The sequence below is a fragment of the Dermochelys coriacea genome, chromosome 9 (assembly GCF_009764565.3).
Source record: "Dermochelys coriacea isolate rDerCor1 chromosome 9, rDerCor1.pri.v4, whole genome shotgun sequence".
Classification (NCBI taxonomy): Eukaryota; Metazoa; Chordata; order Testudines; family Dermochelyidae; genus Dermochelys; species Dermochelys coriacea.
In genome coordinates, this window is record NC_050076.1 from 50,564,279 (window position 1) to 50,590,117 (window position 25,839).

A 25,839-nucleotide genomic window follows, 5' to 3' on the forward strand; every position below is an offset into this window, starting at 1 on the left:
TTTGTGGTGCAGGCTGCCCTCGGGCTATGGTGGGGGGGAAAGGAGTCCCCCTAGCTCTCTCCCTGCAGCAGCACCTGGGATGGGGGGGATAGGCACCTCTCCCCCTGCTGCGGCAGCTCCAGGGCTGTGGCTGGGTTGGGGCTGGGGAAGAAAGCACCTTTCCCCCCTGCCATGGCAGGTCTAGGCTGGGGCTGGGTTGGGGCCCGGGAAGGGGCGCATCTCTCCTGGCCGTGGTGAGCCTCTCCCCCAACCGCGGCAGGTCCAGTCTGGGTTCGGGCTGGTGGAGGGACACCTATTTTCTGCCCACAGCAGCTCCGGGGCTGAGCTGGGGCCAGCGGGGAGAAACACCTCTCCCCCGGCTGCAGCAGGTCCGGAGTTGAGGGAGATGCGCATTCCCTCCCCCCGCAACCTGAGCACCTGTGCCGTGCTTAATAGGCTGCTGCGCACCCGGCCATGCAGCTTAGGGGGAACTGAGCTCCTCAGCCCTGTGGTTCACTTCCTGTTTTATGTTCCTAAAAGCTCATAAAAAAATACTTCATGGTTTTAGCTGGCTTTCCTGCAGGGGTCAGGAAGGAATTCCCCTTTCCACCACCCCATTCTGTTTTTATGTTTTTTAATCTCCTTCCTCTGAAGCATCGGGGATGGCCATGGCTGGATTTGGGACGTTGCATGGAGTAGGATGGACTGCTGAGGTGGTACAGAGAATTCTCTCTCAGGTGCTTGCCTGGCTGGTTCTTGCTCACATGCTCAGTGTCTAACTCGGGGAGGAATGGGGGGCAAACTTTTTGGCCTGAGGGCCACATCAGGGTTCCAAAACTGTATGGAGGGCCGGGTAGGGAAGGCTGTGCCTCCCCAAACAGCCTGGCCCCCACCCCCTATCTTCCCCCTCCCACTTCCCGTCCCCGACTGCCCCCCTCAGAACACCTGACCCATCTGTGGCTCGTAATACTTGGCTCTAATTTAGGTTGTTGGGTTTAATGTGTGGGTGCTAGTGGCCTGTGTTATACAGAGTAGATGATCTGGTGGTCCCTTCTGGCCTTAAACTTAGTGACTGTAAGCTAGATGTAATGAGCTCCTTGAGCCTTATCATTATAAGGATCAGAAAACATCTTTAATCGTTCTTGTTGATGTTCTCTGAACCCTCTCCAATTTATCAGTACCCTTACTGAATTTTGGATACTAGAACTGGATGCAGTATTCTAGCACAGAAGTTTTCAAACTTTTTTTCTGGCAACCTAGTTGAAGAAAATTGTTGATGCCTGCGACGCAATGGAGCTAGGGATGAGGGGTTTGGGTTGTGGGAGGGGCTCAGGGCTGGGGCAGAGGATTTGAGTTGCAGGGTGAGGACTGCAGCCGGGAATGAGAGGTTCAGGGTTTGGGGGGGGTGCTCTGGGTTAAGGTGTGGGAGGGGGTCAGGGCTCTGGGCTGGAGGTCCAGGCTCTGAGGTGGTGCCGGGGATGAGTGGTTTGGGGTGCAGGAAGGGGCTCCAGGTTTGGGGGGGCCCCAGGGCAGGAGATTGGGGCATGGGCTTACCTCCAGCGGCTCCCAGTCAGCGGTGCAGTGGGGCCGCCAAGGAAGCGGAAGCAGCCAGCAGCAGGTCCGGCTCCTAAGCAGAGGCGTGCAAGAGACTCTGCGTGACTCTTGCCTGCAAGCACCACCCACCCCCAGCTCCCATTGGCTGGTTCCCGGCCAATGGGAGTGTGGAGCCAGTGGTCAGGGGGTGGAGGCAATGCACGGAGCCCCATGGCCCTCCCACCTAGGAGCCAGACCTGCTGCTGGCCGCTTCCAGGGCGCAGCATGGTTTCAGAACTGGTAGGGACTAGCCTGCCTTTGGTGGGCAGCATTGGTGACAGGACTTTTAACGGCCCAGTCGGTGGTGCTGACCAGAGCCACCACGAACCAGTGCCTTACATTCCGCGACCCAGTACTGGGTCACGACACGCAGTTTGAAAACCACTGTTCTAGCAGCAGTCGCAACAGTGCTGAATGCAAAGGTATAAACTCTCTTCTCAACTTGAGGTTTCCCTGTTTATGCATTCTGGGATAGCATTAGCCCCTTTGGCAACAACATTGCACTGGGACTTCCTGTGCAGCTGATTATTCACCATGACCCCCAAATCTTTTTCAGAGTCACTGCTTCACAGGATAGAGTGCCCCATCATGTAATTCTGGCCTACATTCTTTCTTCCTAAATGTATACATTTATATTTAGCCGTTTTGAAACACAGATTGTTTGTTTGCTTGAGCCCAACTCACCAATCACTCTGTATTAGTGACCTGTCCTCTTCATTATTTACCACCTCCTCAGTTTTTGTGTCCTATGCAACCTTACCAGAGATTATTTATATTGGACTGGAAAATGTAGAACAAAGTATATTGTGGAGAACAACTCTGTGCTATCAGGTGTTCTACTAGATGATCTAATAGATCTTTTCTACCTTGGACTTGTATGCTACTTAAGAGTGAAAAAAGAATCGCTAATATTGGATATGCTCGCCTGTATGTTGGTGTGACTCATAATTGTAGATGCCATGTCTTCACCTTACAAGAATGAAGTTTTCCTCTTGGCATTACTGATACTGTTTTATTTTGGACAGCTCTTAGAGATAGTTTATTCAGGTCCATTCTTGTTTAAACACAACACTGAGTTTTTTCTTTTATTTCTATTGGTTTTAGAGAGAAGAATCCAATATTGGACTGTCTTAGACACGCTCAGTGCAGCTTCAGAGAGGAGTTTGGTTTATCTAACCTGAAGAGGAAACATATGGACAACAAACCAAGAGGACATGGGCTTGCAGTGCAGTTGGAAAAATGATCAGGCATCAGAACTGGTTTGTATTTAACTTGTGGTAAGAGTGTGAATAACTTCAACAGATATAAATTCAAAGAGCGCAATTTTCTGCAAGTGTAGTCTTTAATTACCAGGTATATCATTTTCTCCTTCTTAAATAATAGCCACCTCCCATTCCTCCTGTACATAGACATGTCTAATATGTAAACTGCATATTTGTGTTACTATGAGCTATAGTGCACCTGGCTGTGGCTCAGTTCTGATAGGACACATTTGATGTGGATAGGGAGGGACAAGAATTTAAAGGGTGCCCAAAGCCTATGGGTACACTTTCAACTGAAGGTTTTCGTCTGGTCTTTTCAAATACAACTTGAACTCTCTGGGCCATTTTGGTCCATCACTGATCATGGATTCTCATGGGACAGTTTTGGGATGTCGTTCATTTTTCGCTTTCACTTTTCCTGGAAGCTGATTACTTTTCTTTAACCATTCTTTGTCACAGTAAGGGTATGTCTATACTACGGAATTAGGTCGAATTTATAGAAGTCGATTTTTTTAGGAAGCAATTTTATACAGTCGATTGTGTGCGTCCCCACTAAGCGCATTAAATTGGCGGACTCATCCACAGTACTGTGGCTAGCGTCGACTTTCCGAGCGTTGCACTGTAGGTAGCTATCCCACAGTTCCCGCAGTCTCCACCGCCCATTGGAATTCTGGGTTAAGCTCCCAATGCCTGATGGGGCAAAAACTTTTTGTTGCGGGTGGTTTTGGGTACATGTCATCAGTTGCCCCTCCCTCTGTGAAAGCAACGGCAGACAATCGTTTCGTGCCTTTTTTCCATGCGGACGCCATACTGCTTTCAGCAGATGGTGCAGCAGGACAGCTAACTGTCGTCATCGAACCACCGCATCCGCTGCAACTCTGCTCTCCTGGTCCTATGAATCCACCTCGCAGATCCTCTATATGACCATCGTCATCCACTGCTTCCGCTGCAACTCTGCTCTCCTGCTCTTGTCTTGATAGCAAATTTCTCCATGTTGACTGTCATGGGTTCCCGCTTCTGCTGCAACTCTGCTCTCATGAATCCACCTCGCAGGCCCTCTCGTCATTCTCTATAAATATCTACTCTCGTGGCATCCGTCTCCACCCACTGCTTCCGCTGCAACTCTGCTTTCCTGCAGGCGGCAGTTATGAGCATTGTAAACACCTCGTGCATTATCCTGCAGTATGTTCAGAACCAGAACCTGCAAAGGCAGGCAAGGAGGTGACGGCAGCGCGGTGATGAGGACGTGGACACTGACTTCTCTCAAAGTACGGGCCCTAGCAATTTGGATATCCTGGTGGCAATGGGGCAGGCTCATGCCGTGGAATGTCGATTCTGGGCCCAGGAAACAAGCACAGAATGGTGGGACCGCATAGTGTTGCAGGTCTGGGATGATTCCCAGTGGCTGAAAACTTTTGCGTGTGTAAGGGCACTTTCATTGAACTTTGACTTGCTTTCCCCTGCCCTGAGCGCAAGAATACCAAGATGAGAGCAGCCCTCACAGTTCACAAGTGAGTGGCGATAGCCCTCTGGAAGCTTGCAATGCCAGAGAGCTACCAGTCAGTTGGGAATCAATTTGGAGTGGGCAAATCTACTGTGGGGGCTGCTGTGATCCAAGTAGCCAACGCAATCACTGAGCTGCTGCTATCAAGGGTAGTAACTCTGGGAAATGTGTAGGTCATAGTGGATGGTTTTGCTGCAATGGGATTCCCTAACTGTGGTAGGGCGATAGACGGAACGCATATCCCTATCTTGGGATCGGACCACCTTGGCAGCCAGTACGTAAACTGTAAGGGGTATTTTTCAATGGTGCTGCAAGCGCTGGTGGATCACAAGGGACGTTTCACAGACATCAACGTGGGATGGCCGGGAAGGGTACGTGACACTTGCATCTTCAGGAATTCTGGTCTGTTTGAAAAGCTGCAAGAAGGGACTTACTTCCCAGACCAGAAGATAACTGTTGGGAATGTTGAAATGCCTATAGTTTATCCTTGGGGACCCAGCCTACCCCTTAATGCCCTGGCTCATGAAGCCATACACAGGCAGCCTGGACAGTAGTAAGGAGCTGTTCAACTATAGGCTGAGCAAGTGCAGAATGGTGGTAGAATGTGCATTTGGACGTTTTAAAAGCGCACTGGCGCAGTTTACTGACTCGGTTAGAGCTCAGCAAAACCAGTATTCCCATTGTTATTGCTGCTTGCTGTCTGCTCTACAATCTCTGTGAGAGTAAGCGGGAGACATTTATGGTGGGGTGGGAGGTTGAGGCAAATTGCCTGGCCACTGATTATGCGCAGCCAGACATCAAGGCGATTAGAAGAGCACAGCAGGGTGTGCTGCACATCAGAGAAGCTTTGAAAACCAGTTTCATGACTGGCCAGGCTACGATGTGACAGTTCTGTTTGTTTCTCCTTGTTGAAAACCCGCCCCCTTGGTTCACTCTACTTCCTTGTAAGCCAACTGCACTCCCACCTCGAACACCGCTTGCAGAGGCAATAATGTCGTTGTTTCAAGTTCATGCGTTCTTTATTAATTCATCACACAACTAGGGGGATAACTGCCAAGGTAGCCGGGAGGGGTGGGGGAGGAGGGAAGCACCGGGTGGGGTACTGGAGGATGGGAGGAGGGAAGGACAAGGCCACACTGCATTTCAAAACTTATTGAATGTCAGCCTTCTATTGCTTAGGCAGTCTTCTGGGGTGGAGTGGTTGGGTGCCCAGAGGGCCCCCGCCACATTCTTGGGCATCTGGGTGAGTAGGTTATGGAACTTGGGGAGGAGGGCAGGCTGTTGCACATGGGCTGCAGCGGCAGTCTGTGCTCCTGCTGCCTTTTCTGCAGCTCAACCATACGCCAGAACATATCAGTTTGATTCTCCAGTAGCCTCAGCATTGCATCCTGCTTCCTCTTGTCACGTTGCCACCACCTCTCTTTTTGCTCCCGCCACCTCTCCTCTTGCACATCCCTCCTGTCCTCGCATTCATTTTGTGCTTTTCTGGACTCTGCCATTTCTTGCCTCCATGCATTTTGCTGAGCTCTTTCAGTGTGGGAGGACTGCATGAGCTTAGAGAACATTTCATCGCGAGTGCTAGTTTTTTCGCCGCCTTATCTGCAGTAGCCTCTGGGATGGAGATATGGGGAGCATTGAAACATATGCAACTGTGGGAGGGGGAAAAAAGGGAGAGTAGTATTTAAAAAGACACATTTTAGAGAACAATGGGTAGACTCTTTCATGGTGAACCAAGCTGTTAACATTACATAGTATATGTGCTTTCAGTTATATTGAGGGCCTGCCGGTTTGGTGTGAGAAATCACACGTGCAGGACCAGGCAACAGAATTTGGCTTGCAGGAAGCCATGGTAAGCCACAATCTTTTGGCTTTTTTAATCCCCATAATATGGGAATGATTTCAAACAGTAGTGCCCTCATTTCCCATACCAAGCACCCGTTGGGCTGGCCATTTAAAATGGGTTGGCCATTTAAAAGGAGGGGCTCCGGTTTTTGGGTTAACGTGCAGCACAAACCCAACCAACTCCCCGCTTCTCCCCCCCCCCCCAATTCTCTGGGATGATCGCTTCACCCCTCCCCCCACCATGTGGATAACAGTGGGGATGATTTCTTTTTAGCTACAGGCAAACAGCCCTACAGGAATGGCCACCTTTGAATGTCCCCTTAATAAAATTCCCCTATTTCAACCAGGTGACCATGAATGATATAACTCTCCTGAGTCTAACACAGAGAGATAAAGAACGGGTGTTGCTTGAATGCTAGCAAACACTGGGACCATATGTTGCCATGCTTTGTTATACAATGATTCCAGACTACATGCTACTGGCGTGGCAAAGTGTCCTACCGTGGAGGATAGAATAAGGCTGCCCTCTCCAGAAACCATTTGCAAAGGCTTTGAGTGTACCTCCAGGAGAGCTTCATTGAGATGTCCCTGGAGGATTTCCGCTCCATCCCCAGACACGTTAACAGACTTTTCCAGTAGCTGTACTAGCCGTGAATGCATCCCAAGTCTTCAGGGCAAATTAATCTTTAAACACACTTGCTTTTAAACCATATATTATATTTACAAAGGTACACTCACCAGAGGTGCCTTCTCTGCCTTCAAGGTCTGGGAGCCCGCCTTGGGAGGGTTGGGAGGGTATTGGATCCAGAGTGATAAACAGTTCCTGGTGTCGGGGAGAATGGCTTTATCCTCCTCCTCCTCGTCCACATAATCCTCATTCCTGTTGTGTGAGACCCTCCCCCCCCTTGCAGGAGTCCATGTACAGGGGTGGGGCAGTGGTAGGGGCACCCCTTAGAATTGCATGCAGCTGCATGTCTGGGGTTCTGACCCAGAGTGGCCGTTTGCCTCTTTGGGTTTTTGGTAGGCTTGCCTGATCTCCTTAATTTTCATGCGGCACTGCTGCAGGTCGGTGTTATAGCCTCTGTCTTTCATGCCCCTGAAGATTTTTTTCAAATATTTTGGCATTTTGTCTTTTGGAACGGAGTTCTGATAGCATGGATTCGTCTCCCAATACAGTGATCAGATCCAGTACCTCCCATTTGGTCCATGTTGGAGCTCTTTTGCATTTCTGAGAGTGCATGGTCGCCTCTGTTGATGAGCTCTGCATGGTCACCTGTGCCACGCTGGCCAAACGGGAAATGAAATTCTAAATTCCCCGGGGCTTTCCTGTGTACCTGGCTAGAGCATCTGAGTTGAGAGTGCTGTCCAGAGTGGTCACAATGAAGCACTCTGGGATAGCTCCCGGGGCAAATGCTGTCGAATTGCGTCCACACTACCCGAAATTCAACCCAGCAATGTCGATTTCAGTGCTAATCCCCTCGTCAGGGAGGAGTACAGAAATTGATTTTAAGAGCCATTTAAGTCAACAAAAATGGCTTCATCGTGTGGACGGGTGCAGGGTTAAATCGATCTAACGTTGCTAAATTGACCTAAACTCGTAGCGTAGACCAGAGCTAAGTCATAAGAACAAAAAGTCATGCCTTTTTAACCTTAGGAATATGGTTACTGGTGAAGATGACTCTGAATCTTCAGCTAGTGTAGAATATAGTGGCTCATTTCTTGAGATGAGCAAATAACACTAGTGCTCTGTGATTTACATTGGCTATTTGTTTTGGAGCAGCTCAAGGTGTTTGTTTATAATCTGTAAAGTTCTAATTGGCCTCCTACGCAATTACTGGGGAGAGCTGTTCTGCCACAGGTATTGAGATCTTCCGGGTCATTCTGGCTGTCCGTTTCAGAGTTGAAGCATGCCACAGCCAGTGGAAATGCATTGTCCTAGTCACGTGGAAAGAGAAAATGCAACGGATGTGGATTTATTAGGCTGCAGCTTTTATTTCTTAACTCATCTGGGAACTAAATGGCAATAGTTTGTGCAGTGATTCCTTCCTTAATCATTTCTACCTGGTGGAGAGCTGCCGTCAGCCCCCCACTCCTCCACAGCTAGTCCTAGCCTGTTGCTGGGACCCCAGCACCTTCCTCTTTTATATAAGGGTTAAGGGGCTGAGGAAATGGGATTATCTCCTCACTGTGCCAGACATTAAGAACCCCAACCCCATTCCCTAGCTTCTTTAGAAGATGCATTGCTCTTAAGTCCCTTTCTAATTCATCAAGGAACTGGACTATCTACGGAACATGAACTTCCACTGGATGCCTGTCACCTGAAAAATTGCAACAATTTGAACCTTACATCCTGACCTACCCCACCGAGTCCCTAAGCTGCTGTGGGGAAGGTGAAACCAAAAATAAAGAAACCCACTCTGTGCTGGCCAGACTGGTGAGGGAAAAATTTCTTCCCAGTCCCCAAAGAGGTAATTAATGCAATAGCTCAGCGGTTCTCAAACTGTGGGTCATGACCCCAAAGTGGGTCACGACCTGTTTTAATGGGGTTGCCAGGGGTGGCATTAGACTTGCTGGGGTGGAAGTCAAAGCTTGAGCCCCATTGCCCAGGGCCAAAGCGTGATCCCCACTGCCCAGGGCCAAAGCCAAGCCCAAAGCCCTGGGTGGCGGGGCACAGGTTACAGGCCCTCTGCCTGGGGCTGAAGCCTTTGGGCTTTGGTTTGTTCCCCCATATCTGAGGTGGCGGGGCTCTGGCTTTGACAGGACTCGGGTGGGCTCAGGTTTTGGTCCCCTATCCTGGGGTTGTGTAGTAATTTTTGTTTTCAGAAGGGGGTGGTGTGCAATTAAGTTCGAGATCTCCTGCAATCCTTGCAACATACCAGAAAACCTGGTCCTATGCTAATCCCAGGAACAGGAGGGTGGGAGATCCTAATGGGGTGAGAGAGCAGGCTCAGTCTAGAGGGACAGAGTTTATATATCCTTCCATATATGTGCAGGGCTAATGGGTTACTTGATTCCCACTGGCCTGTCCATTAGCTCAGGTGATGCCTTTCCTTCCCTTCCTCCCCCCAGCCACTTTCTTCACCATCTGAGAGGAAAGAGACCCTTAAAGGAATCACTACCCTTTTTTCCCCACCAGTCCAGACAAAGCTCCCCACCTTGAGTTTCTGCAGGTTGAATGGTCTGTGGAGGGCCTGTGTATCTGGAACTTCCTGCCTCCAGCACTCCCGTTTGGTAAACTTCAGGTGTGACGTAAGACCTATTTGTTTGGCTAGGCTAGTGGCTCATTTTATTATGGGTGGGGGTGTTTATTAGCAAGCAGATTTACAATTGTTTTTCTGGAAGTAAGGCGCCAAGATGTGGTCGTGGGCAACAGTGGGTGCCTGAATATGCTATTTCTGAACATTCGTATGAATGCTCTCGGTACTATTGGTTGACTGCAATTTAAATTTGCAAGATGCTGGCTAAATGTGAGAATCCCTTTTGTACGCAACAACAAATGGATCAATTATTACTTAATCTGTAAAACTTTTTTACAGTGACAATATTGTGATCATTTCATGTCTGAACCACTGGAACAGATTACCAAGTGATGGGATAAATACTCCACCACTTACAACTTTCAAATCAAGACAGACTGTCTTTTATAAAGACGTCACATAGTGCAATCACAAATTGTGCTCAATGCAGGAATCACTGGGTGAAATTCTCTGGCCTGTGGTTAGCAGGATGTCAGACCAGATGATGATAATGGCTTCTTTTGATCTTAAAATCTGTTAATTGGCTTTTGTCTTGTTGTTCTGCAGATTGAATCTGTGTAGTCTGCTTTTGGTTTTGGGATTTGGAATAAGTAGTTTTGCTCTCTGTCTCTCTTCCCAAAGGAAAGAAGAATTCTATAGTCTAAAATTTTTCAGATGTGCCTGCATGTGCCTCTGGTATTTCGGAATACATATGTGGTCTTCAGGATCTCTGCAGTACGATATGTAGATTAGGTAGTGATATTGTATAAATGTATGCCAGCTGTTGCTAGATCATAGCAGTAATCTTTACTGTTTACGTTTGTCTATTTTATATTCTGAAAACTAGATAAAATAATTGTTTAAAATAAATAAAAATTGGGAACTGACAATAGAATCAGATGTCACCAGATAAAGATGTATTTCTACACAAATGCTTAGGTAAAGTTGCTATTTATTTTCAAAGTAGAAGATGCTTGATATATGAAGCAATAGAATAACACCTGTTTGATTATTATACAAAATATTTGAGTTTTAAATGCTTTAGGTAAGACTTGTTTTATTCAAATAAATGGAGAACAGGTTAACTTCAAAAGTACAGATTTTTGAAAGAATACCTTATGATTACTCAATTTCTGTCGTCTTGAAGCTCCATTATAAATCATTCAATTTTATTAAAGGGAGGTTAGCCATCTAGCAATTTGAATTGCAGGCACAGGTTCCTTGCAGATGTTGTAGAAAGGAACTTTAGGAATTAAGAACAGGGGAATGCTTTCATGAGAGCCAGGCATCTCTATTTTCTGTACATATGTTCATTGAAATGTCTCCTGTCCTTGCCTTTTAATTGAGTTATTATCTAAACAGTTTTACTGTTTTGGTTGGTGCTCAGGAATCAGCATAATATGGAAAACTTCTGGGAATGGGCCTGCAAAATGGTTTTACTAATAAATATTCTCATTTAAATTTCAACATGAAATTCTTGAGGAAATGTTACTTCATGAAGAGAATACTGTTCCTTTCATTTAGCATTCTGTAATTAAGATTTGTGGTTAAGGGGGAATCTTTTTTCACTGGGGAATTACAATTGCTTTTTGAGTTGAAACTGACTTTATCCTGGTGAAAGCAATCAGGTATTCAAATGAGAGGCCCAGACCTACACAAAACTGGTCTTCGTTTGTTCATCTGTCCAATGTTACTTTCATTCATCCATGATGGTTTCATGTTTTAATATTTTCAGTTAGTAGAGCATATGCTTCTTGAGTATCTGGAGGAAGAAATTGAACTGGATCCACCAGTGCTGATGGTTCCAGTGGGCACATCATCCTTAGCTGATGAAGCAATTGCCCCATTATTTCCATCACTGCTTGAAAACTACAAGCAATGCCAGGAGCATTTGCAGAGGGTGGTGACTGAACTCCAGATCCCTCTTGAAGAGGCACATGACATGCAAAATAGATTTCTGGACACTCAGTGAACAAGGCCATTTTGGAACTTGCCAGGACAGTGTGGCATACCCCTGTCTCCTGTGCCCCCACCCCAAAAGGGCTGAACAATGTTACTTCATACTAACTAAATGGGCAGTCCTTTTTATCCCTGTTGCATTTTGGGGTTCAACCCAGACCGGTGAGGGGTTGTCACTGCCTGCCTTGCAACTCTCGGTGCCTTAAATGCTATGTTGCTGTGTCTCACAGTCTGGACATCAACAGCCAGGCTACAAACATGCAGGTCACACTTGGCTTCTGCCACTCAGTTACTGTTCGCAGAGTGACACCAACACCCATCCCCCCGCCCCAAAATTCCCCAATACCATCTCCCTGCAATGTCTAGCCCACTCTTAGAACACTCTCACAGAAGTTATTACATTTCCGGCTCCTTTAAAGAGACGGAAACAGCAGCTTGTTATCTTGACTGGAGTTAACAATCATTTCAGTTCAATCAAAGCACTTAGTTGGTTTAGATAAAAAGTAAAACAAGGTTATTTAAGCAAAAAGAGAGAGGCTTTAAGTGAGTTCAAGTATATGGGATAAAGATCGGACGGTTTATAAACAACGCAAAATAAAAATATTCTTTATAATGGCTAAGGCCTAACTTAACAAGCTGCTGGCTTTGTTCGAGGTAGTTTCCTCACCAGTCTTCCTTTTCCAGCAGTGGCTGACTAGCTATTAGTCAGGGTCCTCAGAGTCCAAGACGCTGGTTTTCCTTGTCTCCTAGGCTGAAGGATAACTTAGGGGTTTTCTGCTCTCTCTTTATAGTCCAGTAAACCTTTGAAAAGTATCACTCAAAGTTCATTGACCCCTGCTTCAAGTGACAGGAAGGCTTCCTGGAGGTGCATTGTCCATCCCTCATTGAGATTAAGTGATCACATTTTTTCCACTTGTTCTCCTGATTACTTTGTTTGCCTGTCATGCAAACGTACTTTTCTTTGTCTTTGGTCACACCTTGCACAATTTTTATATGGGAGATGCATTCAAACAGGCAGAATCTCATTCCTTTATCTGGAAAAAACTTGTTTTATAATTTTCCCTTGACATGCCTGGTTTAACACATTTTAGTCATAATTCCAGCATAACTGTATCATCCTTTGTGGGTTGACCATACATACATCATGCAAGAATATCAGTGATCAAGGACTTACCAGTTTTCCAGCAGCATATTACATGACACCTTTTAGATGCAGATTATAACAGTAGTGTGTCGGGGTACATGGGTCTGGTTGGACTAGGTGGAACTCACTGCTAGATACCTTGGGAGAGCCCTTTGCTTTCTGGAATAGGGATGCTCTTAAGGTCATACCGACCCAGCACTCAACTCCTTAGTAGTGCAGGGACCCATAGAGAGATCCAGGCTACAACACGCTAAATCAGCTTCAACTGACAAAGACACTAAATGCCTTGACCTTTTGGGAAGAAGGTATTTTTATCAACCAGCCTCCTATTCAAAATTTTGAACTACCAAGCCCTGTTAGCAAAATACTATTTCACAAATTATTTTAAATAGGAAGAATTCAAAGACAAACTTCCCCAGGAGGACAGGGCTCAATTTCAAGCCCTCATCAATGAGAACAGACTAGTGGCTAAAAATTAGCTCCAAGCAGTAGTGAATGCAGCTGGCACTGCATCTAGAATTATTGCCAGAGTTATCATGAGGTGAGAATCCTGGCTTCACTCTTTGGCATTCTCTAGGGAGGTCCAAAATATCATCTATGACTTTCCCTTTGGTCTAATTGCTTGATTGAGACGACTGATCACTCACTACTCTTGCTTAAAGACTCCAGGACAACCCTCCACTCCCTGGGCATCTATAGCCTGGCCCCAAAGAGAGAACCTCACAAACAAGCTTATAAATCCAGACCCTCTCCCTCAACCATTTTACCATCGGTGCTTTTACAAACCACTACACAAATATCAAAGGGTGCAAAGACCCAGATATGTGGCTTCCTCACTTCAACTGTCACCACTCAACAGGGCACTCAAGAACCGCATACCTGAATTAGATGCCATTCTATACTGTCCCCCCTAACTTTTGATGGCTGCCTCACCTACTTTGCCCACAAGTGAAGGGCAATAACAGACATGTGGGTGCTAGAGATCATCCACTCTGGCTAGATGACTGAATTTTGCACACCCCCGTCGCAAGCCCCCTTCCCCGTCTCTCTTCAGGGACCACTCTCATATGGAGATTCTCTATCAGGTAGTGGGCTCTTGTCTTCAGGAAGGGGCTATAGAAGTGCCACCTCAACACCAAGGGGAAGAGTTCTACTCTCCATATCTTTTAGTACCACAGAAGGATGGAGACTTTTATTCTTGATCTACGGCAGCTGAATGTCTTTATTTGAAAATCAAAATTCTGCATGGCCACATTGGCATTGATAATCCCCTCCCTGGAGGAAGGCAAATGGTTCATGGAACTCAACATTAAAGATGCTTGCTTTCATGTGGACATTCACCCATCTCCTAGAAAGCTCCTCAGATTCCTGAGAGGAGCACTACCAGTTCAGAGTGCTCCCTCTTGGACTGACAAGAGCACCCAGTGGTGGCGGCTCAGATGAAATGAAATGGCTACACCATCTTACTGTATCTGGATGACTGGTTCCTGATGGGCAGATCTAGCAAGGAGGTCCAGTCATTGACACGATTCTTGCTTTGTCTTCTGGCATCCTTAAGTGTCTGTGTAAACAATGAAATGTCCACTTTAGCTCCTGTGAAAACCATAAACTTTATTGGAGCAACCCTGGATTCAACCTCAGTGAAGGCCCACCATCCTATGAACAGATTTCAGACCACGAACAGACTGATAAGACCGTTCACTATCAGACCCTGCACCACAGTCAGGGACTGTCTTTACCTACTAGGCCACAAGCTGGATGTATCTATGTAACACTATTTGCTGGGCTTCACCGCTGTTACTTGCAGGCCTGGCTTTCATTTGTTTATTCACCGGACAGAGACCGCATGAATACCAAAGTGACAGTCCCTCTCAAGGTCACAGCTTCCCTTGTATGATGGACAAACTCGGGAGATGTGTGTGCAGGAGTGCCTTTCCTTCCACCTACACCTGATGCGACTGTAATCACAGATGCATCCCTGAAAAGATGGGGAGCCCACATAGACTGTCACACTGCGCAAGGCACATGGTCTCCTTGGGAGGCCAGAATGCATACCACTCTCCTGAAGCTGAGCGTCGTCTGCCTAGTATGCAATGCATTCCTTTCACTGTTTTGTCATATCCAGATAATGTGATGAAAGTATTTTACATAAGCAAGGCGGAGCAAAATCTCTTCCTCTTGTACAAAGTCACGGAGTTTATGGAACTGGTGCGTAAGCAATCGCATCATGCGCTCGGCAACATACCTGTCAGGTGCACAGAATTCTCTGGCCAACAATCTCAGTAGGCATTTCTCCACAGACCCCGAATTGGAGATACATAGCTGTCTTCTGAACGATATCTTCACCCAGTGGGGAATGCTGTCTTGGGATCTGTTCGCCTCACAGACAAAGAAATGTTGTCTATGCTGCTCTAGAGTAGGACTTCCAGGGTGATGCCCTTCTGTTATGCTGTACAGACCATCTGATACATAGTTTTTCTCCCCTTTGCACCCCCCGCTTCTCCCCTGCTTTCTCAGGTTCTTGAAAAATTCTTCATAACAGAGCCCAGGTCATTTTGATTGCACCCAGGTGGCCCAGACTATTCTGGTTTCTGGACCTTTTCCAGACATCAACCTATCCTCCTATCAGTATCTGACCCTTTCTAGATCTGTTAATTCAGGAGAACCGCAGGATCAGACATCCCAATCCAGAACCTCCTCATCTCACAGTATTTGGATGGGTGTCAGACCTAGAGGTTCATGTGCAGAACCAGTTTGAACTGTTCTCAATCACAACAGAAAACGCTCCACCATATAATGCTATCTAGCTACGTGGAGGTGTGTCATAAACATAGAGATAAGGATAACATAAAATCCCTTCTGGGAAGCTGTTCTAAATCACTTTACCTGTAAGGGGTTAAGAAGGTCAAATAACCTAGTTAGCACCTGACCTAGATGGGCCAATGAGGAAAGAAGATACTTTAAAATCGGGCGGGGGGAGGGTTTTTGTATGCTCTCTTTGTTGTTCCCTCTCTGGACAGAGAGAGAGAGAAAGACCAAGCAGGTAAAACATCTCCTGAAAACATAACTGAAATGATCCATCTAAGATTACAAAAATTGTAAGTAAGGGCAAGGAAATGCGTTAGATCATCTTTTTGGTCTAGTTTGTGAATTTTCCCTATGCTAAGAGGTAGTTTCATTTCCGTTTTGTAACTGGGAAGCAGAGTCAGAGGGGAATCCTCTGTGTTTTAAATCTTTTTATTTACACTGTAAAGTTACCTTCCATCCTGATTTTGCAGGTGTGATTCTCTTCCTTAATTTTATAAATAAAATTCTTCTTCTTTTAAGAACCTGGTTGATTTTCAGTGCCTTAAAAACCAAAGGGTTTGGTCTGTGTTCACATTGTAACCAATTGGTTAGTGTATTATTCTCAAGCCTCCTCAGGAAAGGAGGTGAAGGGGTTTGGGGGGATATTTTGGGCTAAATAGGGACTCCAACTGACCCTTTCCTGAATTTTTGTGTGAATCACTTGGTGGTGGCAGCAATACCATCCAAGAACAAGGAAAGGAATTTGTGCCTTGGGGAAGTTTTCAACCTAAGCTGGTAAAATATAAGCTTAGGGGGTGTGACGTTATTGACTTGAACTGGGACCATATAGATCATTGTTGCAACCAAGGCCCTGTAGTGGCACCAAATCTTATATAAAAGGGTTCAAATGAAGTGTCTAAGACAAGGTTATGGTTTGCTGGTTATGATTATGCTATCTGTACATGTGTATCATTTTTATAGTTGAAGTTATGAATATTGGCTCTATACTACCTGTATTTCAAACTTATGCTATGCTTCTGGGTGACACCCCAGACAAATTGCTGTCAGCTCTGCCTAGCCTGCTTGATGGCCCATTTAGGACCATCAGCCATACAGTTGACCCTTGAGAGAAGGCAGACATGCCTTGGGACTCAGCAAGGTATGCAGGAACATGCCTATGAACAGAACTCTGAGGTTTTTCCAGGCCATGTGATGGACAGCTTGTCTTTGGAACAAAGAAAGAAAGACCACATGGCAAGAGAATATAAAAAGCTGCTGCAGCTCCTCCATCTTGTCTTCAATCCTGCTTCATACCTCTGCAAAAAGAAAAGGAGTACTTGTGGCACCTTAGAGACTAACAAATTTATTTGAGCATAAGCTTTCGTGAGCTACGGCTCACTTCATCGGATGCTGTAGCTCACGAAAGCTTATGCTCAAATAAATTTGTTAGTCTCTAAGGTGCCACAAGTACTCCTTTTCTTTTTGCGGATACAGACTAACACGGCTGCTACTCTGAAACCTTCATACCTCTGGAGGAACTTGACTACACTGAGCTTTGAACCAAGGACTGAAAGACCCATCCCAGCTGTGGATGTTCTCCAGAGACTTGATTTGAACCTGCAGTTTATTCTATCACTGCTGCAAGCCTGAACCAAGAACTTTGCCATTACTGTATGTAGTTGATTCCATTTAACCAATTCTAACTCTCATCTATTTCTTTCCTTTTATGAATAAACCTTTAGATTTTAGATTCTAAAGGATTGGAAACAGCGTGATTTGTGGGTAAGATCTGATTTGTATATTGACCTGGGTCTGGGGCTTGGTCTTTTGGGATCGAGAGAACCTTTTTTCTTTTACGGGGGTATTGATTTTCATAACCATTTGTCCCCATAACGAGTGGCACTGGTGGTGATACTGGGAAACTGGAGTGTCTAAGGGAATTGCTTGTGTGACTTTTGTGGTTAGCCAGTGGGTAAAACCAAAGTCTTCTCTGTTTGGCTGGTTTGGTTTGCCTTGGTGTGCATAGAAACCCCAGCCTTGGGCTGTAACTGCCCTGCTTGAAGCAATTTGTCCTGAATTGACACACTCAGTTGGGTCCTGCCAGAACCAGCCTCATTACAGGGGGTCTTTCATGCGGGTCCCCACATCTGTACTCCAGAGTTCAGAATGGGGAGGGAACCCTGACAAGGTATTTCTGTAGAGCCAGTTATCCTTAGAATCAACAGGCATCCCTGCTATTTTAGACCATCTCTCAAAATGTCAGGACTTTCTATCAACTTGCTGCAGGTCCACCTAGCAGAAATCAGTGCCTTCCTTCTCCAATAGAAGGCCACTCTATCTTTATTCACCCTATCATAGTTCAGTTCCTGAAAGGTCTTGTTAGGATCTTTCCACCAGTGGTGAAACCCACACCGCAATGGGACCTCAATCTGGAACTCTCGTACTTACTGGAATATCTTTCAACTGATGGTCACATGTTCCATGTCATATCTATTCATGAAAGTCCATTTTTTAGTCACCTTCACATTGGGCAGTGGGTGAGTGAACTGGGAGCGCTCATGGTTGACCTGCTATGCAGTATATTTCATAAGGAGAAGGTTCCCTTTGTCTTCTCCCAAAATTCACCCCCAAGGTAATTTCTGAGTTTCACGTGAATCAACCTATTCAGTTACCAGTATTCTTTCCAAAACTTCATGCTACCAATGAGGGGAGGAGACTGCACTCTCTCTCAACATCAGAATGCCAAATCGGATCTGTCTGCAAAGAATGAAACCCATTAGGAAAACAGCAAGGTTATTTGTTGCTATGCCAGAGCAATCAAGATGACAAGCACTTTCTGCTCAGAGATTCTTTAACTGGCTGCATCATTCTCTGTTTTCAACAGGCAAGTACTCTTCCCACAGACAGGGTGAGGGCACAGGCAACTTCAACAGCATCTCTTCGAGAAGTATCTGTACTGGACTTTTGTAAGGTAGCTACCTGGAGTTCCATCCACGCCTTTATGAAGTGTTATGCCTCTTCTGCAGATACAACTGTTGGGACATTATTACAGGCATCTATATACTATCTGCATCCTCACACCCTTTTCCTGTTTGAATATTGCTTACCAATCACCCACATGTGAAATACACATAGGGACCAGCATTCAAAGAAGAAATGGAGGTTAGTTCGAGATATATGGTCCCTATCTGTATTCCACTACCCACCCTTCTTCCCCTATGCTTTGGCTTTAGTCTGATTTCTTGTTAAGAGGAACTGAAGAGGTGTTGGTTCACATTGCCCCTTATGCTCTTGGCTCAGAGCATAGGGAAGCAACTTCACAGGTGTAGATCGACGGCCGCTCCTTGCTATAAATCTCTGGTCTCAGGCACCTGGAATGCATGCGTAACCATGTGTGGAATACAGATAAGATCACACATCTTGAAGAACCTCCAGCTATAGGACAGTAACCTCTACTTGTATTTAACACCATGTTAGTTGATATTTTCTAACACAACTCATTTTTCCAAAACCCCAGGTGTGATATAAAAATGGTGCTCCCTGGAGGTAGTCAGACCTAGCAGTCCCCTAATAGTGGTCAGCTGCTCGCTCTCCCTGCAGTGAATGCTTGGTAGTATCTGGCAGTAGACATTAGAGTGAGCCTGCATGACTTCTACAAAAAGTAGGCATTTAAAATGCCATGCAGCATTCTGTGAGGCATTCTGCCTGTGTATGCCTTGCACAGAATGCTTCAGAGTGCTTCTGCTCGGTTTCCATGCTGTCGCAGACCCATAATGCATTTGGTACCGAGTTTGATGTTTTGAATCCAAAAAGCACTTGAACAAATGTTGCACCGCTTTAAACAAAAAAAAATTAAACATTCGCTTGAATAATTCTGAGGCAGCAGATAGCTTGGTATATTTTTTAACAGCATGATCCATTGAGTAGGAAATTGGACTGAAATCAGGAGTGCTGGGTTCTGTTCCCAGCTCTGCCATTGCCCTGCTGTTATCTTAGGCAAGTCATTTAATTTCTCTGTGCCTCTGTTTCCCTATCAATAAAATGGGGATAATTTCATTTACCTTCATGTGTAAAGCAAGTAGAAGCATTGACCAGTAAAGATAAAACAATTGATACCTGGATGATAGATCACGTCTACCCTAAACATTGTTGAAAGGTTGCCTTGTTGCTTAGACTGAAGATTTAAGCCAGCTGGACATCAAACTTCAGAAGATCAGATTCACTGTTTGTTGCCTCCCTGCCTTGCTGTTAAATCTGAAAAGTTTCAGATGCCTCATTTATGTATTGGCAGATCAGGGCCATTATTGGAGAAGTATGCAAAAGCCCTTCCCTTTCTGAGGTCATTAACAGTCTTTCAGGATACATAACCTCATTCTCTGCTAGAAAGGCACAGGTACCCACAGAAGAAATGCTGTGCTGCTAGATGGCTGAACATTTACAGCTTTACCAGGTGTCATGAATTTGAGATCATTCCTCCCTTAGGAACAGCATTAGGCAGTTGAGTCTCACGTGCTGTGGTGGGGGCTGCTGTGCTAGGAGTTTTGGTTTAAAGATTTGGAGTTTACAATTTAACTTTTGCCCATCCCTTCATATTCTACTCACTCTGCCTATTCCCTTCTAGCAGTGGTTGATGGGCAGGCTTCTCACACACAACCTCTTTCCCTTTCTCAGGTATCTGCTAACTTCCCATCGCAGGAAGCACAGCCAACAGTACAAATATATTCTTGTGTTTTAAAACAGTGAGAGGGCTTCTCTGTTCTTTCTGCTGAATCTTTAATGTAGAACCTTTTCTCCCCCACCCTCACCCTCCAGCTGTTAAAATTAGTATTAATTACAGCTGTGGAAGATGGAGAGCTCCCTGGGGGTTGGGATTTATAGCTATATTTCCCTTGACAAATAGCTCTGCTTCTGCCTCTGGACCCACAAGGGCAGAGAGAACCCTCTAAGCAGAATTGCTGGAGGGGATTTCTATGAAGAGAAATTAGTGAATTGAGACATTTTTCTTTTCTCTCCCCCTGCCATCCTCCAAACAACTTGTGTGTTTTCTGCTCTGACTAGAGGGATTTCTTCAGTTCCCTCACACAGACTTTCTCTGTGCTTTGTTCATACTGTAGGTTCCCTCCTTCCCTTTGTTTATGGACTCAGCTTTCTCCAGATCTGTCTTTAAAACAAAGCTCAAACTTTTTTCTCCCCTCCCCTTCCTTCCAGTTCATTTTTCTCGCTGTGCTGCCACTTGGTTGTTTCTCTCTCCTGCACTTGTTCTAACCCTGAGCTTTTTCTCTGCTTGTGTAGCGCAGCAGGCAGGACAAAACTCTGAGTCATGGAAACTAGATTGGAGGATTTTCTTCAGGTAGATAGGAGCCATTCTCTTTGCCTCTCAGGAAGCCTCCCAACCTGCTGTGCTACCTGCCCTGCAGAGCCCAGGAAAATTCTCTGAAATTGGGGAAGAACTGTTTTTTTCCTTGGCATTGACCTTCCTCTTCCTTTGGCTTAAATGTTGGGAAAGACGGTGTATCTGCAGTGACTTTCTGCTCCATGGGTCTCCTCGGTAGTTCCCCTCAATGTGCTATACCAGCTGGCCAAGAAGATTATGAAATCCAGGAAGTGCCTCTGTTCAACTCCTGCTGATGCTGGTTTGAGGGGCTCCTCTGCATCTCCTGTCAACAGGAGAGACCTCCCCTTCTTTTCTTCAGATCACTGTCTTACGAGGAGTAGAGCTGCAACAGTGCAGTAACAGCAGTGAAAGACTCAGCTGAAACCCGCTACCCCAATGTCTGCTTCAGTAATGTTGGCATCCTCTTTTCAGCAGTGTGGGGACAAAAGCGCAGGTCCCCATGGAACCGATACTCTTCACAGGAATCTAAAGACTCTCTCTTGAGAGAACACTAGTGATTCAGACCATGTCAGACTGCTCTTCCCGCTAGGTTCTAGTATTGACCCTTAGGCAAAACATGGCTTCATAGAAATAAATCCCTTTCTGGACAATGTTCTCTTTTGGGGTCGCTCAGAACAAGCCCTTCAGAACACCAGTATAGCAGGTGCTCTTACCTAGAGATTGGAATGTCTTGGCTTATTTTTAGTGCTTTCCCTTATGGTAGAGGAGTTTGGCTTCCACCCAAACAATAAAATCCTCCCTTTCCAGGGCATACAAAAGTAGCTGAGTAGGCTTTCACTTTTCCCCGGGGTAATCCCTTTTCCCTCAGACTCACTGATGCAGTGTTCTTTATATCTGTAGTAGTTGCCCTTCCACCAGGACTAAGCATGTTAATGCAGTACTTGAAGGATGGAGCTTCCTCTGACCTTCACTGGAAAACCTAGGGTTCCCTAAATAAGCACAAGTGCAAACTCAAGGCATCAAACCCAAGAAGCTCTCTTCCTTCTACTTACTCCTTCGTCTGCCTCTTCCTACTCCCTGCAGCTCTTTTCTGTTCTGATCCTCAAACAGGTCTTTGTGTCGTCCTTCTGTTCTTTCCAACATGCCTTACAGCAGACTACAAATGTCAGGGGCCCGATGGTGACTACATCTCCCAGAATTCCTTTGCTTCAGAGGCCAAGTGCCAGCAACAAGTGAGCTGATGACCCCTGTTGTTAAAGTAACCCAGGGACACTTGCTTCTTCAGCGTCACCATTTTTTAGTAAATTTCCAGATGAGCCAGCTAAATCTTTCTCAGGAAATTTGACATCTTTAAATTTATAATCAACAAGGAAATAATCCACTGTCAAAGAATACTCCACAGATTTGGAACGCTTTCTATACCCGGTGCAAGACTGAAAAGCTGAATCCAAAATTCTAGATTCTAGAACTTCAGCAGAATGGTTTATATATGTGGCTTGTAGTGACCAACCTTTCTGTAAGACAAAATCAGAGAGAGATGTTCGATCCTAGGAACAAGTAAACTGTGGGAGAAGGCTCTATTTACTCACCCTTATATTAGATTATTTCTCAAAGCAGCATCCCTTCTGAATTTCCAAGAAATACATAAAATGGTTTCATGGAAACTACTTGTAGTTTCAGATGTTGTTATGAAATCACCTTTCAAGGTACTTCCATCTGTATCTCTTCTTTGTCTCCATTAAATGTACTTCATGATCTCTAACATGCCTGCAGGTTGGATTTCAGAGCTGCAAGCTTTGTCCGCGAGTTATTTTTCCCCACAGGTAAAGCTGTAGGCTAGTTAAAGCTAGCTTTTATTGCTGAAGTCAGTTTAAATTCTGTGTTTTACAACTCCCAAGAAATTTTTGCTTTTTTTTGTAAATCCAAACCCCAAGAATTTAAAAGGAAGGTTTGGCACCTGCTTAATGTCTGATGAGCTATCAAAATATGTGATAAGGACAGAATCGTTCAGAAAACCAAAAACATATATTTGTCCCCTACTGTCCTACAGTTACAGGAAAGAAAGCATCTAAAAGAAAAGTCCTTTGAATCTGATGATGATAAAAATTGCAAGGCTGCTACATGGTAATCTTGGCATTACAAACTCCCTATAAAAGCAGCGAAGAATGCAGCCTTTGGCAGAATGCTGCAAGCAGTTACTCCCTCACAAATCACTTATTATATAATGTTGTGTGCAGCTATTCTGAAGCTCTTTCTCGGTGTTTAATTGTTGTTGAAAATGCTATTGTTGGAATGGTGAGCTGAGATACATAGGGGGAGAGAGGAATTTGCCTTCACCTGAGGTTTTTTTTCCTCCTAGAAGCCAGGTTTGTCATCTCCCTCCAATATGGGGGGCCACAGGCCTTAATTTAATATAGCCTTCTACAGACTTCCCTTTTGCTAAGTAGAAAGTTTATGGTGGGAACTGTTATTGTTATACCACAATCCATTTGTAGATATAAATTCCGATTTCAACTTATGGAATCCATCTCACTAAGGCAGGCGTTCTCAACCTAAGGGTTGGGAACAGATATTAGGGGATCAAGACCACCCCGTATTGCTAAAAAGAAGGGAGGCCCTGGCTACATCCCAGTTACCTGGGAAGGAGATTCCACTGTGTTAGGGGCTTCCCTCAAGTAGGTAGTGCCAAGCCAGTTCTAGTAATTGACAGCTCTGTCACAAATTCTACAGTTTAAGGGAAGGGACCATTAGATCATGTAGTCTGACCTCTGTAGTACAGGCCTCACATTTTATCCAGTTATCTCACTTTTGAGCCCAATAACTTGTGTTTGGCTAAAGCATCTTCCAGAAACTCTAGGTTTGATTTGAAGACATCAAGAAAATCCTCCACTTCCCTTAGTAGTTGTTTTAATGGTTAATCATTGTCAAAAATGTGTGCAGTGTTAACATTTCTAGTTTGAATTGGTCCGGCTTCATTTTCAAGCCATTGGTTCTTGTTCTGCTTTTCTCTAAAGAGCCCTTTAGTACTCAGTATTTTCTCCATGTCAAGGTACCTATACACTGTAATAGTCACCTCTTGATCTTCTTTTTGATGAGGTAAACAGACTGCAAGACATTTTCTGTAGCCCTCAAGTCCTTTTTGGTGCTCTTTTCTGCACCCTCTCCAATTTTTCAACTTCTTTTTAAATTTTGGCACCAGACTGGATGCAGTATTCAGTGTACTGAGGAAAAATCACCTCCCTACTCCTGATCACCACTCTCTTCTTTCTACATCCATGGACTGCATTTAGCCTTTCTTGCCACAGCGTAGCACTGGAAGCTCATGTTGGGGTTTTTTGTTTTTGTTTGTCGGTTTGGTTGGGTTTTTTTTGGTCCATGTGATGAAGTGGGACTGTTCTTAATGTTTCCTCTGAATACTGTAGGGGTACAGTTTCCCCTATGCATTTCTTAAGTCTCTAGGTGGTGAGATAAGGGGGTGTAATTGTTGCAGAGCAAAGGACCAGTGTACATAAATGGTTGACACTGTCTCCTAGCAACTGATGGCCTGGGCCCTTCCCTACTGCAAGGTGATAGCTAAAGGGGTTGGAGAACAAAGGAATCGGGTGACCTCCTGGCCTGGGAAAGGGACAAAGCCCAGAGGAGGAAGGGGTGGAGAGTGAGTCAGTTTGGGCTGGCTGGGGACGTGGAGTGAGGTGCAGATGTGGTTGTCTGGCTAACTGTCCCCCCCCCCCCCCCCCCGTAATGGACCTGGCTGAGGGGTCCTGTTCTCTGTATCTACAAGCTCTGTTTTAGACCGTGTTCCTGTCATCTAAAAAACCCTCTGTTTTACTGGCTGGCTAAGAGTCATGTGTGACTGTGAAGTTGGGGTGCAGGACCCTCTGGCTTCCCCAGGACCCCGCCTGGGCAGACTCACTGTGGGGAAGCTCACGGAGGGGCAGAGGATGCTGAATGCTCCGAGGTCAGACCCAGGAAGGTGGAAGCTGGGTGAATTTTTTGCCCTGAAGACAGTCTGCTCACAGAGAGGAGACTTCACCAGAGTCCTGACTGGCTTCATAGGGAGCAGTTCCAGAGCATTGCCCTGGGACTCTGTGACAATCCATTACAACCCTTTGATCTTTTTTGGAGTCACTGCTTTCAAGAAGAAAAGGAGTACGTGTGGCACCTTAAATAAAAGCTCAAATCACGTAGTCCTTTTCTTTTTGCGAATACAGACTAACATGGTTGCTACTCTGAAAACTGCTTTCAAGGATACAGTTCCCCATTCTTTTGGTATGGCCAGCATTTCTAGTTCCTAGATGTATAACTCTGCATTTGGTATGTTAATGTGCATTTTGTTTGAATTGGTACAGGTTTCCAAACAATGCAGATGGCTCTGTATGACTGCCCTGCCTCATTATTCTTTACCACTGCACCAGTCTTTGTCATCCACAAATTTTGTCAGCAGTGATTTTATATTTAGTTCTAGATCGTAGATGGCAGTGTTGAATAGCATCAGGCCCAGTGTTCCCTCTAATTTTTCCCACCCATGTGCAGAATGAATATTATGTGCACCAATGTGGAGGTGATGTACGACACGTCACCTTCATATCTGTGCACATAACAAAATTCATGTGGTGGGGGTGGGACCGAGGGGTTTGGAGTATGGGAGAAGGCTCAGGGGTGGAGCAGAGGGTTGGGGTGCCAGGGGTGTGAGGGCTCCGGCTGGGGGATATGGGCTCTGGGGTCAGGACAGGGATGAGGGGTTTGGGGTGCAGAAGGGTGCTCAGATGCTACGGTGTGGAGAGAGGAATCCCACTTCTCCCCACTGCGTCTCTCCCCACTGCGGCAGCTCTGGAGTTGGGGCTGCAGAATAGTTGCCCCAGCAGGTCTGTGCCTGGGGCCGTGCCAGGTTGGGCCACAGCAGAATTGGAGCCGGGGGAAGGGTGCCCCTCCCCCAGCTGCGGCAGGACCCTGGGCAGGTTCCTTGAGTGTCTGTGTGGTGCTAAATAGGCTGCTCTGCAGCTGCACAGCTTACAGGGGACTTGTATCAGGCCTACTATCTATCCCTGTGGAATTCTATTGGACACCCCACCATGATTCCTGATTGACAACTACTTTTTAAGATGGGTTAACTAGCAAGTTCTTAATCCATTTCTGTGCTTTATTGATATTGTATAATGTTAAATTTGTAATTAGAATGTCATGTTGTAATAAGTCAA

At 45.6% G+C, this 25,839-nt stretch overlaps 1 protein-coding gene across 4 annotated transcripts in view; it reads left to right on the plus strand.

Moving 5' to 3' along the window:
• MAP3K13 (mitogen-activated protein kinase kinase kinase 13) overlaps positions 1 to 25,839 on the plus strand; it is a 140,188-nt gene that overhangs the window by 42,328 nt on the left and 72,021 nt on the right. For all 4 annotated transcript variants that reach the window (XM_038416463.2, XM_043492736.1, XM_038416461.2 and 1 more), the window contains one exon: positions 2,677 to 2,831. The gene's annotated coding sequence lies outside the window, so the exon portion shown is untranslated. The remainder of the gene's footprint in view (positions 1 to 2,676; positions 2,832 to 25,839) is intronic.